Raw genomic sequence first — 10,005 nt, forward strand, 5'->3', positions numbered from 1 at the left:
ATTTGCATAAAATTTTCATTACTTAAATACATCACAGACAGATCATTGGTCAATGATGAGAAATCCTTGGGTTGACTTTATTTTCCTTTGGTCATGGAACCTGGGTACCATGTATCAATGGTTTACTGGATAGGGAAAGACTCTTGGAAGCACTGGTATACTGAATGTTTCAGGCCACATTCTAATGCCTGGAACCTATGAATATCTTACTTAATATGGCAACAAAGACTTTGCAGATGTAATTAAGTTAAGGATTTTGAGATAGAGAGATTATCTGGGGTTATCCAAATGGACCCAATGTAATCAGAATGGTCTTTATAAGAGGAAGACAGGAGACCAAAGTGGGTAGTAGGAAATATGATGATGGGACCAGAGGTTGGGCTGATGCAATAAAGTCATGAGCCGAGGAGTACAGACAGCCTCCAGAAGCAGGAAGAGACAAGGTATAGATTCTTCTCTGGAGCCTCCAGAATGAACCAGCACTGCCCACACCTTGACTTTAGCCTTGTGAGACTCATTTCAGGGTCCTGACCTCAAGAACTGTAGGAGATTAAATTTGTATTGTTTGAAGGCACCAGGTTTGAGGTAACTTGTTATGGTAGCTATAGGAATTATGTATACTGATTTGAAAGTCTGTTGTGCTGTTGTACCATGTATATATCCACATATATAATTATAGTGACATTCCTTGTCACTTTTCCCTGAAGTAAGCTCACAGACCAAAGCCTAGGAAAATGGAAACATATAAATACAATAAGTTTAGTTTTTCTTCAAGGACCAGAAAAGCACTGGAAGTGAGACATGTTGGTAAGTGTAAAAAATACCTCAAAACCTATGTATACATATATATCCTTGTCTATATCCCTTCCTTCCATTAGGCTTCCTCTATCTTCGATAGGAATGTTCCAGTTGCTTTTGGAGAATGGGTGCTAATTAGAGGCTTTCCTCCTGAAGTCATATAAAACTCTTGGTAAAATTGTTGATGTCATCACAGGATTAGCGGGGGCAGTTCAACATTTTCACAAGAAAGTGTGTTTTATTCAGACTATTTTCGTTACAAAAAAACATCATAGATTCATCCAACTTAGTTTGTGGAATTAGACATTTTTTGTAAGTGGAAGTGGATTGTTAAGTATGACAAGTATAAATTGTTTTTCACAATGCTGGGATGAAAGAAATTAATATTTTTTAGTTTTTCTAAGTCACATAAATTTGACTTGGTCCCCACTTGGCTGGAGTTGGTAGGAAATTTACAACTAGTCATGGTTGAGTTCTTCTCTCTTCCCCAGAGTTCTAAGAATCTGGGAAAGAGTCCCAAGAACACAGGCTCCAGTGTGCATCACTGTCTCTGCTTGCACCATACTGGCATCCCATTGCTCAAAGTAGTCATATGGGTGGGCCAAGAATCAAGTGAAAAGAGTGTATCACATAAGTCCATAAACACTGAGAGGTGGGATTCTTTGGGTGGGGGTCACTCTGCAAACATGCAGCACAGACTGACCTAGATCATCCACTTACACCAGGTCACTACAGGTTAAATTTCACTACCATGCATTTTTTAGCATTTGGTGCCTATTGTCTCTATGTTCTATTAGACTGAGTGCCTGAGGTAGAAACCATATAGGTATGGTTCAATGCCCTATAACTACCAGAAGGTATAGTGCTTAGAACATTACAGAAAGAGGTACTCTTGCCCCAGTAGAATGTGACCACATAGACTATTATGTGACACAAACATGTCCCACCAGGCTGCCTTGTAATCAAGTTTTCTTTGGACTTAGTAGTCCTGGATTGGACACTCCTAGGATGGAGAGCTTAAAAAGAAGCTTGGGGCAATAAGTCTTTAGCATTAATTGAGGGAGCTCAGATCAGGTTATAGGAGGATCAATTCCTAGGGCAGACCAAGTCCCATAGTACCTTTCCAATTTCCCCTATCAAGAGCCATCCTGCTCAAGCACTTCTTGGATGCTCATTTGGTTCCCCCTTGGACTCCCAACTCCCTCTTTGTCAAGAATTACGTCCCTCCTCCTCACCTCCCGTACAAATCAGTGTCACATGGATTAGTCAATGCAATTAACTCTCCAAACTTTTAACCAGTGAATGACTTGTGCTTGGAAGGAAGCAAGGTGGAGAAGACTGAAGATAGGTTTTAGTATAAGACAACCCTGGATGTGACATTGAGTTCTGCTGCTTATTTGCCTGGTCTTGGCCAACTTGCTAAACTTCTATGGGTCTTTGTTTCACCAGTTGCAAATGATTGTAATCATATCTTCCCTTTAGGGTTTTAATGAAGATGGAATGAATGACATAGAACTACCTTCTTCCCCCATTCCCCTTTCTTCTCTTCCCTCTCAGTTTTTCATACATTGATTGGTATTAAGGATTCTTAAAATGACAGATACAGTCTTGAGAAGACATACTGTGGTATTAAACTGGGGACTGAGTGTGAAGCATTTTGGTATACTCGATTAAAACAGTTTTAACCTTAGGGAAGAAAAAAAATTTTAAATCGCTCATTTTTAGAATCTTAGTGAAGGCCCCACGCCAAGAATAGGGTTCCCTATTTATTAAGTGCAAAAAAAAAAAATGAAACATGAAATGAGAATAATGTATCTTAAAAGCTTATCTGTAGTGACCTGGGGTGATTAAGTACTCATTTATGTAAGTCCTCTTTGCCTTTCTTGTAAGTGGTTGTAAAATACAGATAAAATTGGAAAGAGACCCAAATACCACTCGTATGAAGGAAAAGACTGTTATTTTGGTATGGAAAACAACATGATGATAATTTTTAGATTTTATTTCAGTTTTTATTGAAGAATGAAATGGGAAGATTTTATGCTCAATCATCTTTTGAAGCTAATGGTTTGGATAATGCATAGGGTGTTCAAGGTCCAAATGGCAAAGTAGACATGCATTAGAATGATGGCTGAAATTCACTGAATAATTTTGGAGAAATCGTTTTTATATAAGTGCTTTGCCCAGGTGCCTCAAAGGCTGTATCATCAGGGAAACCCTGTATCTTGCACTTATTCCACTATATTGCGGCTCATATAGTTTTAAGAACTCTCCCTATTATTTAGTTTAGTTTTTCCCTCACATTTAGACTTGCATTTCCATGGACTTCTTTTTGATCTTATTTTCTTCAAATTGGAGTGGTTTCTAATGAAACCATCACTAAACTATAGGGGATTATGTTACAAAATCACTGGAACTCAAAATGGAAGAAGAATATCCAATCAAAAATATTTTAGAAACATTTTTGGAAGAAAAGATTTGTAAAGTGTCTGGAGCTTCTATCCTTGTTTCTTACACATGCCATTGGTTTTCTATTAGGTAACCTTCCCGATTCTGGATAATTCTTAGTATTTTCTAATATAATGTATTTATCTTAATGAACAGGTTGATCAATTTTTAAATCATTTCTTTAAAAACTTTTTATTTCCCCTGCACTATGATTTTATGCCTGAACATTTTATTTACCATCAAGTTCCAGCAGGTTGTTATGGCCATTAGGGACGGAATGCTTTGGTCTGCTCAAAATTCATGTCAACACCTTAACCCCCAATGTGATGGTTTAGGAGGTGGGGCCTTTGGGAGGTAATTAGGTTTAGTTGAGGTGTTGAGGGTGGAGCTTCAGGATGGAATTAGTGTCCTTATAGGAAGAGGAAGACCCCTCTCTCTCTCAGGTTAAGTTACAGGAAGGTAACTTGCAAATCAGCAGCAGAGGGCTCTCCCTAGGAACCTAGTAAGAGTCAGTGCCTCCAACTTGGACTTACCCGCCTTTGAGAAATAAATGCCTGTCTTTCAGACCGTCCAGTCTGTGGTATTTTGTTATACCAGCCAGAGCTGATTAAGACATGGATTTTCTCTCCTTTTAAAGAAAACTGAATTTGCTCTGCTCCTTTTTAACCATTCCTAAGTGGAATGCAGCTGAAAAACTAGGGAAAATGTTAGTCAATTGATGAAGCGGTCTAGCCAGGTGGGAAGGGGAACACAACGTTAATACACACCAGTGAATGTTTGCAAAAGATGATGAAGTGGATGATGTGAGCATTCCCAGATAAAAATCTGAAGAATGTTCCAGAAATAACATTAAAAAGAATACAATATTTTTTTCTCCAAATTAATAAGTCATCCGACTGTTTTGGTGTCACAGCCATGGCCATTTTAGTATCTTTCTATGATTGATGGTTTCATCATCATTTTGCAAGTAAAATTTTTAAAAGTTGTTATATTTGATACACTAATGAACTTCCAAATGAGAACATCTGTTGTTTTCCTGTTACTCACAAATTCTGTTAATCTTAAAAATAGAGCTATCGAATTTGGTGGAGATGGATTATTAATTTTATGAACTCATGGCATTATTTTCTTATTACTTTGATATCCATCAGCAGGCCCCAGAGAATTAAATCAAAAGTCTGGAAAGTTCTTCCCTCCTCTTCACTTGCCTGTCTCTCTCTTCTATCATTATTACTATGCGACCAGCAAGGCCCAGGGTCAGCAATACTGAGCTCCCTTATAAATCTAAAGGAGATATATTGATTTCAGCTGTCTGGAAATACATCTTAAGAATGGAGATAAGCAATGAAAGGGCAATTATTAAATAGTCAATAATGCCATTCCCTTGGATAGTGAACCGGGAAAAAAGTCCCTTGGCTTATTGCAGAATTTGCCACTTAACAGTATATGTTTGAGTTGACAAACGATCTCGGCCCAGTATTTTCCTTTTTGATTCTCAGTTTTCCTGGAAGGAATGAACTACAGGGGAGGCAGGCTTTCCAGTTGAAAATTCCTCATAGAAGAAATTTTAGCAGAATCTATAGTTTGCATAAGAGTAATGTAAACCACAAGTAGGGTGTACCCTCAGGATTTGCTGGTGAAGTGAAAACAGGAAAATCACCGTCAGAGGTAATTTGTTGCTGATGAGACTAGGAAGAAAGCGTTTTAAATCATATGAAAAAATTCTCCAGGAGGTAATATGGATATAATTTAATAAACTTGGTCTAATTAATGATTACATTTATTATTGTTGAGACAGGAGGGTGATATTCTGGATGGAGATCGGAAAAGAAATAAGGACGTGGAGGACTTTTTCAATAATTCTTGAGTACGGTACTGCTGCAGGTGACTTAGGAAGAAATATTTTCCCTAGAGCGGAGAATCAAAATTCATCATGAAATTACATCTCTTACCAGTTCCATTGTCATTGTAAATGCATAATTTTGGCTTTTTGGTTTCCAAATATGAAGCTTGGTATATTAATCAGACTCCCTTGTGAGCAAGTGGCAGAAATCAACTCAGACTAACTTAGAAAGAGTCCAGATGGGCTCATTCCGGGGGCTTCGTGTGTGCGTGTGACCCAGGCCCTTGCGCGGGGTCGCAGTCGGGACGGCCCCGACCTCCGGGTGTAACGCTCGGTGGTTGCCACTGATATTAATAATTTTACCTTTGGATTTGTGTTTGTGAGTGAAATCTGGTGCTGCAACGGAGCTTGGGCCAGAGGTGTGGAGCTCTGCCTCACAGGACCCCGCCTCCCCAGGACGTGCTCCACCGCTCACTCCTCCAGTCCCTGGTGCCCGGGTCTGGCATTGCCAAGGTTAGCGAAAATAAACAAAAGACAGAAAACAAAACGCGATACCCAGTTATACCTGAATTTCAGGTAACAATGAATCATTTTTAAGCGCAGCTATGTCTCAAATATTGCATGGGATATAGCGCAGAACGAGCGAAAATCCAAATTTCAGTAGGTGTACCGTTTTTTACCCAACGCCTTACTCCAAGCCAGGCCACCTCCGCAGCGGCGGGACCGTGTGGCGGGGCGGGGGGGAGGGGAGAGGAGGGGCGGGGCGGGGGAGGGGAGAGGAGGGGCGGGGCGGGGGAGGGGCTCGGCGGGGCGGGGCGGGGCGGCGGGAGGGGAGAGGAGGGGCGGGGTGGGGCGGGACGGGGTGGAGGGCGGGGCGGGGTGGGGGGGTGGGAAGGGCGGGGAGGGGAGGGGAGTGGGGGGTAAGAGGGAAGAAGAGGAGGGGAGGGGAGGGAAGAAGAGGAGGGAAGGAGGGGAGGGGAGGGGTGCGGCGGGGCAGGGCGGGGGCGGGGGGGGGGTGGAGGCGCGCGGGCGGGGGGGTGGAGGCGCGCGGATAGCCCGACAGCCCGACAGCCCGACAGCCCGACGGCCCGCAGAGCGTCCGGTGCCCCGCGCGTCCTAGCGCGGAAGTTGCCCTTTGAGGGTCCTGGGGTTACCGCGGGGCTGGCAGGTCTGCGTTCCTTTACTGGGGACGGGGGTGTGGTCCCGGGCCCGAGGTTCGGCTCAGGAGCCCGGATAGTCAGGGATCCCCGTCCCCCGAGTGTGAGACATTAACTGTCAAATAAAAACCAGCGCGACGGATACAGAATGAGACGGAAGAAAAGCACACGGGTTCTGTTTTCGTACCTGTAATGACACGTGTTTCCTGCTTTTGAACAAGAGGCCCCATAATTCTATTTTGCATCATAACGGGTCCTGGACTCAATATCCCAGGAAGGAGCTGTGGTAATGTTGAAATTCACTTCAGGTGGAGACAACATTGACGGCATTCTCTCCAGCTCACTTTCCTGCTTCTTAATGAACTCCCAGTTTCTTCTTAGAGCACAGCTGCCGGGAACTTACAGACTCACCGCTCAACAGCCAGGACCGAGGGAGGAAGGAAGCTCCAGTGTGCATGATGTTGGGACACAGTCTGATTGCTGCAGCTTTGGTCCCCTGTGTCCCCTTGGACCGGTCTTGCCGAGTGAAGTGGCAATTGCACACCTCCAGTCCTGAGGTCATCTCCCTGTCAGCAGGAGAGAGCACTGGAGGAGGGGTAGAACAGAACCAACTAAGTTACAGGAAGTCACTGCGAGATAATTTACTGTTTTCTACTCTAATTTGATTTTCCTACATTTAGTTAGTATGACTCTTTCCTAGGGCTCTTTTAACTCTGAATTAATTTATATGATTAGTTTTTTGAAAGTACAAAGTTTACAGCAGGGTGGCCACCTACTATGACCTAACAAAATGCTGACATTTTCTGCAACCCAGCCAGAGGGAACTTCTGCAAGTCAAACTCTTTCTTAAAAACTTTAAACATTCTTACATTTAGAGTTCCTCTAAAATTATGTTTGGGAGAGCTCTCAGATGTACAGATTACTGTTCATCCTTCCATCTTTTATTTCATTTGTTCATTCAACATTGTTTTGACCAAGAACAAGTCTTGGAGCTGAAGCTTACTTGGAGGAGAAAATTCTGTAAACTGGTAGGTTTAATGAAAACTACTTAAAATGTCTCATAAATCCACAGCAGAGGCACCAAAGACAGGTGGAGTGCCTGTACTTCCTTCCCCCTTTCTTTCTCTCTTTCTCTTTTTTCACTCTTTCTTTTTTTCTTTCTTAAAGGTGAAGATTAAAAGAAATAGGCTTTGGATTGTGGACTTAGAGCTTAGTCTGGCTATTATTAAATTATTGACATATTCTAGGAGGTGTCTGGAGAAAAAGAGGAGGAGCTTTGAGGGACTGAGTAGTGTGATTGTGCAGTTGTCATGGTGACTTGTGGCTGGGAAAATTGTTCTGTGTTGGTTCCCTTGCACCAAATGTAGGTGTAGCTGAAAGAGCATAAGTCAGTTTCCTAGGAAATTATTTTAAAGGCGTGTCCCAACTGCGGAGGGAGTCAGAGGCAGTTTTCCTTTTCTGTGTCTAAGACAGCATGTTTCTTGCTTTCCCTTGTAAACACATATAATGGCTCGTTATTTTTGCCAGTCCTTTGTACACATACACACAAAAGTATGTAATACTTTGAGGTGAGAGAAAAGACGAATGGATTTTGGCTGACAGATACTAAGGTCAGTCTCTTAATGATTTTTTATTGTAAAGAAAAAAGATATACCTTTGACTTCAGTTTAACTTGAAAGGTATTCTTGAAACTTCCCTGTGACGGTAACTAGATCAATTTATAAAGAATAAAACATTAATGGCAAGGCTCATCTCATGGCATGGTGCTACAAACAGTATTTTTTTGAGTGCTAATGTAAGTGGTAATTGTGTTTTTCGTTTCAAATTTCCCTTGTTCATTGGTGGTATATAGGAAAATGATTGATTTTTGTTTATAACCTTGTATCCTGACTCCTTGCTATAATTACTCATTCATTCCAGGAGGTTGTTTTGATCATTCTTTCAGAGAATGTGAAACTTTGGAGAGGTAATTAAGTCATGCAGGTGGAGTCCTCATGAATGAGATCACTGTCCTTATAAAAGAAACCCCAAAGAGCTACAGAGCTCTCTTTTAGCCCTATGAGAACACAGAAAGACAGCAGTCTACAACTGGAAAGACAGTTCTCACCAGAACCTGATCCTCCAGGATGCTGATCTTGGAATTCCAGCCTCCAGAATGATGAGAAATAAATTTTAGTATTTTAAAAGCCAGAATACCCAGTCTGTGGTATTCCAATATAGCAGTCCAAGTGAAGACACTTCTCAATCAGAATACCTTTTATTTGTTTTTCTTGTCTTATTGCATTAGCTAGGACTTCCGATGTGTTTCTGAAAAGGAGTGGTGAGAGAGGACATCTTTTCCTTGTTTCCAACACACAGTGAATATTCAAAATACCGTTTCAGAGGCCATCATTTAGCTTGGTTTAAAAAAAAAAAACTTATGTTTTCTGTACTGACAAGGATGAAAAAATAATACCCAGGATTGGTGAGAATATCTGGCTAAAGGTATTCTATTATCCTCATCATAAGATTACAAACTGATCCATTTTCAGAAGACTTCTGATCTCCGGACTGTCTTCTCACATTTAAATTTTAAATTTCTAGGAAATGCTTACACAAGTGCAAATATTTTAGAATAAATATTGCAGTATTGTTTTTAGCCACAAAAAACTGGAAACAATTCATTTATCCATCATAACAATGAACAAAATAAATTATGATATATTTACATAATGGAATATACTGTTCAGCTTTTAAAAAGAATACTAAATTTCAACTATATATTGACATTGGGAAGATGTCAGTAAAATATGTTATTGGGTTAAAACACAAGTTGCAGAACAGAATATATAGCACAATTCTATTTGTGTAAATAAAAGATGTTTGTAAATATGCTTATATAAGCACAGAAAATATGTAGAATTCATGAGAAATTATTACCATAAGTTACCTCTGATTAAGAATGAGTAGATCAGTGGAAAAGAAAGAGGTCTATTTCTATTCATTTTATATTTTCTATATGTTAATGGAAACCATGTAAAATATTTCAAGTTGGGGGAAGAAAACTATTGTAATTTAAGAACTGTAATGCATTTATGAAACATTTGGGGCCTGTGCCTTATAAATTACAGAATATTATTCTTTCTCTACTGATTTGCTTCTGGCCATTTAAAATAGCAAAATATTCTTTTTATTTATTTTGAAATCTTATATTCCCTCATCAGTGCTTAGAAAGGATGATTTTTTTTTGGGGGGTGACTCAGTAATATGTGTTAAGACATCAATGAGGCCTCCAAATATTCATTGGTGTTCTTGTTTGTTTTGTTTTTAAGATCTGGTAGGGTATATTTAATCTGTTTTCCCATTCTTTTTTTTGATAGACTTGACATGTTGAAAGATTTTTTTTTATTATTTTATTTTATTTTATTTTATTTTATTTTATTTTATTTTACTGAAAGAGGCTTAAATATGCCTATATGTAGGGGAGAAAGGGCAAGAAAGAGGTAAAGATTAAAGTAGAATCCCAGGAATGGGTGAATGAATAAATGCAGAGATTTTTTGGAGTGGAGAAAAACAGAGAGAATTTTGACAGATGATTATTCATCTGCTATTGTCGGAACTACAGCTGTGGGAGCATATGAAGGGTGCTGGAGCAGGCCTTTGCTTCTTGTAAATGTCTTACAATCTGGGAAAAAGTGGTCTGATTGTAGTGTTATGCCCATTACTGTGGCATCAATGCTCTCACTAGGGTCAATTCCAAAATACCATGGTTTAACAACGGGT

The 10,005-nt window shown here is 40.2% G+C and overlaps 1 long non-coding RNA gene across 1 annotated transcript in view; it reads right to left on the reverse strand.

Moving 5' to 3' along the window:
• The window catches only part of LOC144300636 (uncharacterized), a 36,041-nt gene extending 29,209 nt beyond the window's left edge, over nucleotides 1-6,832 (reverse strand). The window contains exon 1 of the long non-coding RNA XR_013367408.1: nucleotides 6,431-6,832. This is a non-coding gene — a long non-coding RNA (uncharacterized LOC144300636). The remainder of the gene's footprint in view (nucleotides 1-6,430) is intronic.
• Between the last annotated feature and the right edge of the window lie 3,173 nt (nucleotides 6,833-10,005).

Source organism: Canis aureus, chromosome 28 (assembly GCF_053574225.1).
Source record: "Canis aureus isolate CA01 chromosome 28, VMU_Caureus_v.1.0, whole genome shotgun sequence".
Lineage (NCBI taxonomy): Eukaryota > Metazoa > Chordata > Mammalia > Carnivora > Canidae > Canis > Canis aureus.